A 10,589-nucleotide genomic window follows, 5' to 3' on the forward strand; every position below is an offset into this window, starting at 1 on the left:
TATCTGGCCAGCACTAAGGGGTTTTTTTTGTTTTCTTTTTGAATAGACTTTGCTGTGGTTAGAGCAGCTTTACGTTCATGGCAAAACGGGGAGGAAAGTCAGAAAGAATTCCCACATGCTCCCTGGTCCCGCACACGCACGGCCACCCCATGACCAACACCCCCGCCTGGAGTGCACGTGGGTCGTGACCAGTGAACCTACATCGGCACCTCGTTATCACCCAGAGTCCACAGCTGACATCAGGGGTCCCTCTCGGTGCTGCTCACTCTGTGGTTTGGACCAATGGGCAAGGGCACGTCCCCCGCATGACAGCATCACACAGAGCAGTTTCCCTGCCCTAAGGGTCCTCTGTGCTCCCCCGTCCAGCCCTCCCTCACCCTAACCCTTGGCAACCACGGGTCTTTTTACTGTCTCCGCAGTTTGCGTTTTCCAGAATGTCACAGAGTTGGTGGGATCGACCGCATGAAGCCTTTCCAGATTGGCTTCTCACTTAGAAATAGGCATTTACATTTCCTCCGTGTCTTGACAGCTAATCTTCTTTCAGCCGTGAAATACTCCATTGTCCGGAGGTACCACAATTGATCCGTTCACCTAGTGAATGACGTCTTTGAGTGCCTCCAGGTTTTGGCAATTATAAATAAAAATGCTATGAGCATCCACGTGCAGGTTTCAGTAAGGACAGAGGATTCTAACTCATCTAGGTAAATACCTAAGCATGTGATCACTGGACGGTATGGTAGGGGCATGTTAGTTGTGTAGGAAGTTGCCCGACTGTCTTCCATGGTGGCTGCACCATTTTGCATTCCCACCAACAGCAAGGGCTCCCAGTGCGCCATATCCTCACCAGCATTCGGGGTTGTTCGAGCTCTGGATTTCGGCCATTCTAACTGGTGGGTGGTGGCGTCTCACTGTCGTCTTAACTTGCAGTTCTCCAACCAAGTGATGAGGAGCATCTTTCCACAGGCAGATCTACTGCCATCTGTCCGTTTTCTCTGGCGAGGGGTCCTTCCGGGTCTCTTGATGTTTCTAAATCAGGTTTTCTTACTGCTGAGTGATAAGAGTTCTTGGGATGTTTTGGGTAGCAGCCCTTGATCAGTCGTGTCTTGCAAATATCTTCTCCCAGTCAGCATCTTGTCCCCTCATTCTCCTGAAGCAACATGTTTCCAATTCTGAAAGCCTCTTCGTGCAGAAGACAGGCTCCCTAGCCCACCCGGGCTCTCCTCAGCTCAGCCGGGTCACCACCCTCCCAAGCCCGACTCCCGCCTTTCCGTGATCTGCTGACCCCAGAGGGGTCGCTCCTTCTTAAGTCCCTGACAAGCATCTAATTTAAAGTCGGCAGGGCCTGCAACCTGGAAGGAGCTAATCAAGGCAGGAGCCAGCGTGTGAAGGCAGGTGTCGCTGTCCCACGCAGACGGGCTTCCCGGACTCCCTCGGGCTTCACCCCACCCAAGGCGCCCACCCCGGCCGCAAGCAGGAGCAGGGCAGGCCCGCATTTCAGCTGAGAGCTCAGCCCGTCTGCACCTGGCCAAGCATCTGCAGGTGAGTCTCAGCAACCTGAAACTCCACTCGCGGGAAGGAACGTGTTTTCATTATCTCCAAGGCTTTTAATTAAGAAACCAAAGAGCGAGGCCTGTGATGAGAAAGCAGTCATTGCTCTGCATCAGTGACCTGCTGGGTTGCTTTTGTTTGTCCGACACAAAGAGGTCCTGGGAGCTTGCACCAGGACATTTTAGCCTAGACCTAAGTATTCCAGCCCAGGAAACCCTGCGGGTTTTAGGAACGCGAGGGGTGCTGGCTGTGGGGTCCGCCGAGGGGGCTGGTGCTTCCCGGGCAGAGACCAGGACGGCGGTCCACCCGCCCAAGCGTCGCCCTGTCTCCGATCCTTGGTTCTCCCCGCAAACTGGGACCGGACCCCCTCTTCGGTGGGAATCCCGGCCTCGGCCCTGATTTCCACGTGAAGACACTCAGTGGGAGGGCGTCCACCCCGGGGAGGCTCAGACTGCAGACATGTGCGGATGTGGGGCAATTCTGAGTGCCTGCCTGCTTCCAGAGGTGGCTGTGGACACTTCTGCTTCTGAAACTTGGTACGTGCTGTGCTGAGACAAGAACGCCGGAGAAGGCAGTTCAGGACGGTCCGACTCAGACTCAAAAGAGGGGTTGAAAAGCCCAGAGAAGGACAACAGGGACATCTTGTCATTACCCCTCATGGTCATAAAGTAAAGCCACAGTAACTCAGACATATGTATGACTGGAAGTAGAGGAAATTCAAAATATATAACATGGAAAACAAGCACAGGCAAGATTTGAAATCTGAGTCACTAATAAAAGATCTCAGAAGCAAACCACCATCCTCAAATTCTATATAAAGACTTAAAATTTTTAATTCTTGCAGACAAATTAAGAAGTGTCAGCATTCTATTTTAAAAACAAAGGATGCATTCTATTTTAAATATTTGCTTTGACTTAGAAATTCTTTACCTTGCTAACTTGAAGCTATCCAACAATAACAACTAATTAGCTCAAGTACTCATGAGTTGGTTGTTTTTGTTTTTGTTTTTTTTCCAACAGTCACTGGTTAGGAAAAACTGCTCTAAACGACCTTTCATCTTTTGAAGCACAATCATGGCTCGCTCTCTATATTTCAGAACAAGAAGATGCTCAGGCCGACATGTTCAAAGCGATTCAGATGATCAGGACAAAGTTTAAGACAGGATCCTGTTTTCAAGGTCAGAAGAGCAGGAATGAACCCAGGATATTCTGAAAAAGGTTGCTTTGCACCACCTTATATTGAAGATATTTCATGCATCCGTAATGTGGGTGGAATAAGCATGACATCCTCAAAGACAACCCAATCTAAGATAGAGAGAAACATCCTTAATGAGTCACAGTTCTTAAAAACCAGTGTATCTCAGGGATAAATCACTTCATATCGAACTTAAAACACCTATTCAATTGAATTTTGCCAGATCTTCATAGTATATTTTCAAAACTGCTAAAGCACCTGAAATCTCAAATTGAGATAGAATTTGACTTGGGCAATTCCCAAGTCACAAGCAGGCTATATGTCCCAAACTATTCAGAATGAGGTTTCTAACAGAAATTTTCACCCATGCTAATGAAATCTCCTGGCTCCTCAAAGGCTGGTTCAGCCTGTCTCAGAATGAGGACACGGGCCTTTGTGCTGGACAACTGTAGGGCACAGCACGGCTGAGATGCAAAGCACTAAACCTGAGGCAGGGAATATCATCTGCTTTGTTTCTCACACGGAGTTTGTGCCGTCAGTTGAGGAAAAGTCTTCTCCCCTGAAAACACGGAAGTCGACAGACTGAGCCGGGACATTCTGAACAGGATCTTGGCCGCTTTACAGGACTTGTACGTGAAGACGGACATCTCGAACATCTGCCTAAGCTACTTCATGGCAGGCAGGTAAGACAGCAGGGTAGCAGGCATTAAAAACGCGGTGTAGGTGGGAGACAGAGGGAGCCGGACTGGCCCTGTGCCCCTCCCGGCATCCCCACGCCAGCCGTGCAGCCGACCGCCAGCCCTCACGGCGGCCGGGAATCAGGGGCTGAGACTCAGCAGCCTGTCCCGGTCCCGATTCTCAACGAACCAGAACCACCCACCAGACTCTGGCCTGGCAGGTCTGTGCCCGGGAGCCTGCGTTTCCAAGAGGGCCTGGCGGAGCTGCAGCCCGGAGGCCCTCACAGGAAGCCTCTGCCCCCGCAAGCCTGGTGCTTGATGCTCCTCCGTGCCTACACCCGGGTTCCTTGGTGTCTCCTCCGCCTCTGGCCTTGAGCTTGCTGAACTCACAAGTAGAACGAGAGCGGGGAAAGCCGAGCCTGTATAGGCACAAGAAAGGAAGGCTCCCCTGAAATCAGACTAGCTGGGGCTTGAGTGTCAGATGCGGAGAAAACACGGGACATACACGGGGACAGCCCACCCCTCGGGAGAGGGTAACGGTCCCATTACCGCCCACAGGCTGGCTTCCGTCTGCAGAGTTCCACGTGGCTGAGGGCAGGGGAAGGTGCTGCACTGCTGTCTTCATGCTAAACACATAAAGAGCGTGACCTTATTACCTCCAACACACAAAATACATACTTCCCACACAGGCATTCACGTGTGGTCAGTACGCAAAAGTTCACGGCCCAGGACCTTGTCCCACTGACTTTTTCCCTCCCATGCAACTGCCCACCAAGGACCAGAACCGACACTCGACAGCTGGAGCAGCACGCCTGTGACTTCTCCTCCACATGCCAGCCCTTCCCCACTGAGGGCAAAGACACCCTGGAGCTCCTCATTACAAAATTCGTCTTTTAAAAACTAGTTTGACAGTGCTCTTAGAGACAGCATTGCGGTTCTTTTTCAAGAGATTGCCTCGAGTGATGGACTTCAAATAAAAGCACAGGCCGGAGTTCCTAAACGCAGGACACGTCTACACTCGTGGCTTCCACTGGTCCCACATGGAAACCTTCAGAAGGCATGCCGCTTGTGAGACACCAACGCCGAGAGCACACAGACACCCGCTCTCCAACGCTCCGTCTCGGGGCACCGTCTCCACCCAGTCAGGCTGTGCTCCGAGGATCCTACCATCAGCCCCTCCCAAATCCCCGCGCTGGGTGGCGGGCGTCAGAACCAGCCAAGTCATTCCACGGTATGCTATGGGGCAGGCGACCGCCCCTGAGCTTTTCTGACAGCCATTCACTCAGAATGCCCACACGCCTTTGACGGCAGATGGGGCTGGGCATGGATGGCTACTGCAGGGCCCAGAGCTCATGCACCAAGTCCTCGGGGCGGGAGATGGGCTGCAGTCAGCAGAGGGCCACCCCGCTGCATGGCAGTGCCACTCAGGCCCCTCACTTCCCGTCCTCTGGGCTGGTCGGCCGGGCTGCCCCATCCGGCCAGGACTCCAACACCTGTGTGGCCTCCACTTGGTCCACACTCAGTTGACGATGCCCCCGGGACCGTGGTGGGACAGCCCTCCCACCCGCGCCGTTCACTTTCCGTGTGTTTGTCCCCAGGCTCCGGTGTGGCATTGCCCCCAGGAGGCGGGGCCCGGCCCACCACCCACACAGGTCAGTTGATACTGCTTATGGGCCAGGATCTTCCAGAAATCTCCCAACCTTGGCTCTCGCCACTACCTTTTGTAAAATTTGTAGTCTTTGTACTTTTGGTGTAACCTTTGTGCCTTTGGAGGCAATAAATTTTTAAATGAGCACAAAAGGATAGTTTTTACTCGCAACCCTGAAAATGCAAACAGCAGCAAGACTCTGTTGCGAAAAACTTCCACAGAACGGGCGGGTCCCGTTTCAGATACCCCTCAGAACATCTAATAACTACATAGGCATAAACACGGACGCGCGAGCAGACAGGAAACGCAAGGGTAAAACCAGATGGAGAATGCATGCCAATCTGTGGGATTTCTAACATGGACACAAATGTTGGCCGGGGACACAGGACGTCAGGAGATGAACGGAGGGTCGGCCTGGAACTGAGGGCTCTCCTCAGCACAGAAGAAAACCAATCCGGAAATTAAAGCTAAAGAAAAAAGGTGGCACCCAGCAGTGTGATCAGCCTTCTTCTCATCCCGTTCACGGAGACAGCTGTGGCGGGTGCTGCCAGCGGTTCCAAGTCCACCGTCCCTGCCTTCCAAAGCACGTGCCATGCTGTACTCCCAGCTCCCATAATTATGTAAATTAAATAAACATCGGCCACTCTCCATAAGCACGGGTGCCAGTTCCCTTCCCTCCAGCGCAGCACAGGCGTGCAGCCACCCAGCCTCACCCGCAGTGAGGAGACAGCTGCGAGGCAGTGTGGGGCAGGAGCTGCCAGAGCCTGGGTCCCAGGATCACCTCGTGGAGCAGAGGCACCAGCCAAGCATCCCCCTCAGAAGGCCTGAGAGAGAAAGACTTCTTGTTCTTTACCCCATGATGTTGCAGGGTGTCCTGTCACAGCAGCCCTGACACACTAGCTGCTTACACCTCTAATAAGCTGTCCCGTGTCATTCAGCAAGCACATGCTGAAGTCAGCATGCACACGAAGAGTGGATCCATCTAAACAATCTGCCACATTCATCTTATTAACACCAAAAAGCCACTGTGGTGAGTGTTTTGGAGTTAGGCAACACATGGCTTTTTTTTTTACTGGAGACCGAGTCAAGGGGCGCTGTGTGGATGGAAGCTGTGGGTGACAACAGCCTGTCACCGACGGGGCATGCTATCGGCTCGCACGGCACCTGGTGGGTGGGGCACACTCACTGGTGTCCCCGCCGCTCCCAATGTCAGCTCCTGAAGCGTCCTCTCGTCCAGGAGCACACACAGTGACACCGCGGCACATGTATGGAGCTGCAAGAGCAGGGCCTTGTGTATAACACAGGAGCTCCAACAGCGCAGCCACATGGGTGCTCTCCAGGCCAGCGCTGGGTGAGGAAGGCAACCCTAAGGACGACACGTAAACACGCTCCGTGGGACCCACTCACACTCAGGCTGCGCCGCGTCCAGGCAAGAAGGCGACTCATCTCACTGCCCACCTCCCCTGTTCCCAAATGACACCCCACGGCAGCCGGAACCCGGAAGTCACAGGAGTGAGGACACCCTCCCGCGTCTGAGCCGAGCAACCCTCACTGAGCCCACACACACCCTGCGAAAAGCAGGTGGGATCCTTCCTGGTGGTCAACGGGATCTGCACCTCCTGAACAACCCTGCCCGTCCACGGAGGCAGAGCTGAAGCTCCCCGGCAGCGGGCAGAGCAGGTCCCCAGCCTGAACTCCCCTGTTTCCTGGGCGTGACAGCCCCGTTTCACAGACGGAACCGCAGCGCAGCGTCCAAGACACACGAGCCACAAAGCGCGCCGCCCAGCCCTGCCCCTCCCCCAACACGCCAGGGGTGAGCACCCACAGGGCAGGTGTTTCTGTAAAACGCCGCTTGATGGAAACCTGTGACTTCCTTTTATTTTTAACTTCAACTGACAGAGCCTAAGAGAGTCTGTATGTCCCAGGAGGAAGCAGTTGAACTGAGCACAAGGGGAGGGGGAGAATCCTGGCAGGACCAAGCTCTGGTCTAAATCCGCTCCCAGGCCCTTACCCACTGCGCTGCCCGTGCCCTCTCTGGTTTTTGTCCTTAAAGACACAAACGTTCTTTCTCAAAATAGCCTCACAGCATCTTACTGATGCTTAGGTGTAAAGTAGCAGACGACACACTCCAAGAGAAGCTTGAGGAGGAGGAGAGGAGGTCACACACGCACTGTGAGGGCGGGGAGATGGCTGAAGAGGCAGGTTCAGGGACACTTCTTCCACTGCCCGGTCTCCTAGGCAGGGGCAACTCCCTTAGCTTCTTAAATTACATCTTTCAAGGTTCCTAGACCAGGCACAGTGGCTCACGCCTGTCATCCCAGCACTTTGGGAGGCTGAAACGGGAGCATCACTTGAGCCCAGGAGTCCAAGACCAGGCTGGGTAACGCAGTGAGACCTTGTCTCTACAAAAAGTCAAAAAATTGGCTGTGCATGGTGGCACATGCCTGTTGTCCCAGTGACGAGAGGCTGAAGTGGGAGGATCACTTGAGCCCAGAAGTGCAAGACCAGCCTGGGCAACGCAGTGAGACCTTGCCTCCACAAAAAGCCAAAAAATTAGCCAGGCACGGTGGCACATGCCTGTAGTCCCAGCAACTTGGAAGGCTGAAGCAGGAGGATCACTTGAGCCCAGGAGGTCAGGGCTGCGGCAAGCTGTAATCATGTCTTTGCACTTCAGCCCGGGTGACTGAGTGAGACCCTGACTCAAAAAAAGAGAAAAGACTTTTGTTGCAATTACATTGATAAGTTCTCCTCTATGGAGAGAAAGGTTCAGCTCCATCTTCTTGCTAACAAACGAATTCCTAATTCACAACTGCAGGGCTGGGGTCAGGCCGGGCCTGTCTTGACGCCCCACCCCCTCACCGGTCATCTGGCCTCCAGGGAGGTGAATTCCACTTCACTGTCCACCTCTGCAAACACGGTCACGAGTGCTCAGGCCCCTGCCAGCATCCGCCCAGCCAAGTGACAGCAAACATCTAAGTGACAGCCCAGAACATTTCTTGACGTACTACTGTGTATGGCGTTTTATTCCACAGTGTAATTCTGTGTCCCATGATGAGATATGACGTGTGACAATAGATTAAAAGGTGTCAGAAACTAATGCATTTCTCAGCCATCCAGCAGAGTGCCAGAGGGTTTCAGTCCTTCCTTCTTTGCTACAGGCTTGGTTCAAAATAGCTTTCTGGACTCCCAGACCAGACAACTCTAGCTGGTGGACTGGCTTCATTTACAGAAGAATCACCAAGTGCCCACTCCACAGTTGCCGTTCTCATCAGAACATGAGGCCAAAGAAAGGGAAAAATAAAATGGGCTAGGGAAATGGCTTCCCAGTTAGCATGAGGCCGTGTAAGGGGTGGGAGGTGTAGGTGCTGAGTTTAAAATCATGGCTGCTATTAAACAGTAACATGGAAGTTGGCTAATAAAATAAATGCCTGTCAACACTGCACCCTGGCTGACAGATGCGATGGACTCTCTGGGGCTAAAATGAGACACTGAGGAGAAAATCAAGCGGCCAAGCAGGGAAAAAGATCTGGACACACATCTCTACGATGCTCACAACTATGAGGTTTGTCATCTGCCAAAACGTTTTCCTCCTGCAATTAGGCAGAAAGGTTTTAGGGAAACATGGCCTGGCTGACGTCAGCGAACCAGCAGACCAGGCACCCCCGCCGTGACCTCAGCGGACTGTCTGACACCAGCTGCTGGAAACCTTCGCCATGACCTTGGTGGGCCTCCTGACACCAGCCGACCGGACACCCCCTCTGTGACCTCAGGTGACTGCCTAACAGCAGCCGACCAGGCATCCCTGCCATGACCTCAGCAGACCGCCTGACACTAGCCGACTGTGTACCCCCACTGTGACCTCGGTGGACCGCCTGACGCCAGCCAGCAGGGCACCCCTGCCGTGACCACAGTGGACCACCTGATGCCAGCCGACTGGGCATTCCCGCTATGACTCGGTGGACCACCTGACACTAGCCGACTGTGTGCCGCCACCATGGCCTCGGTGGACCGCATGACACCAGCTGACAGGACACCCCTGCCGTGACCACAGTGGACCACCTGATGCCAGCTGACCGGGCATCCCCGCTATGACCTCAGTGGGCCACCTGACACTAGCCAACTGTGTACCCCCACCATGACCTTGGTGGACCGCATGATACTAGCCGGCGGGGCACCCCTGCCATGGGAGGTCCTGCCAGCGGCAGGACTGGGCAGGAGAACAGGCTCACAGACTCCTCTCCTGATAAGAAACCACAGACCCAGCTGGGCTTGGTGGCTCAGCCTGTAATCCCGCGCCTTTGGGAGGCTGAGGTGAGTGGATTGCCTGAGCCCGCGGGTTCAAGACCCGCCTGGGCAACCGAGACCTCATCTCTACAATAAATCAAAAATCAGCCAGGCGTGGTAGTGCGCACCTGTAATTCCAGCTACTCGGAAGGCTGAGGCGGAAGGACTGCCGGAGCCCAGCAGGCGAGGCTGCGGTGGCCGGGAGTGGCCACTGCACTCCAGTCTGGGCAACAGAGTGAGACTCCAACTCAAAAAAAAAAAAGAAACCACACCCGACCCGAGCCAGGTCTAGCTGGTTTCGTTTATGTGCACAAAACACCTTTGTGCCCTACAGTTTACCTTTAGATGTAAAGGGTCTCATTGTATGTGGAAGCCCCGCCCCTGTGCACGGGTCCCTGGAAGCCACACCCCTGATCCGCAGACTGCTGCTTCCTCCTATGTCCTGCCTTCCGCAGAGCTCGTGGCCATTTTGTTCGTGACTACTATCACAAGCGCAAAGACACAGGGCGTTTTCCGTGCTGGCAGCCAAGTTACCAACACCAGCGCTGCGGGAGCCCCCCAACCTGATGTGGGCTGCCACCCCCATGAAATCTGCTCTGATGGCGAAAGCCAAGTCTGGGAAGCCAGCAAGCAGCTGTTTCTACAAGCAACTCTACACCAAAAGGACCTGGACAGCCATGGGAATTGATGTTCTGGGTAAATCAGGATGCAGCCAGAAACCCCACCCTCCACAACCAGACCACGGAGTCGTGCGACCTCAGAGCGGCACGGGCAAACGGCTCCAGCAGTCCACAGGCAGAGCCTCAACACGCAGCAGGTCTCAAAAGCAGACTTACAGGGAGCAGCGGCTGGCAGGGTGGCACCCGCGAACCAAGCATGGGGCGTGCCTGATCTGGCTTGGTTCAAAATAGCTTTCTGGACTCCCAGACCAGACAACTCTAGCTGGTGGGCTGGCTTCATGTACAGAAGAATCACCAAGTGCTCCCCTAGAAGTGCCACATTTGGTTGCAAATTTTAAAGATGGCGTGACAAGACTAGTTATGATTCTGTACCTTATTTTACAGGCAAACCAAGTGAACACGGGGTGCCCACGGACTCTAGAAGATGTCACTTAGGTCCTAGGTCTAGAACGCAGATGGCTGCACTCCAAGCACCATGAATCATCCCTGTGCATGCATAACCCTTGCTCTAAACCAGAGGCCCCAGAGGCTATCCAGGAAGCCCTCGGGCAAAACCA

The sequence above is a fragment of the Carlito syrichta genome, unplaced genomic scaffold (genome assembly GCF_000164805.1).
Source record: "Carlito syrichta isolate Samal-C Ts95f unplaced genomic scaffold, Tarsius_syrichta-2.0.1 Scaffold130363, whole genome shotgun sequence".
NCBI lineage: Eukaryota > Metazoa > Chordata > Mammalia > Primates > Tarsiidae > Carlito > Carlito syrichta.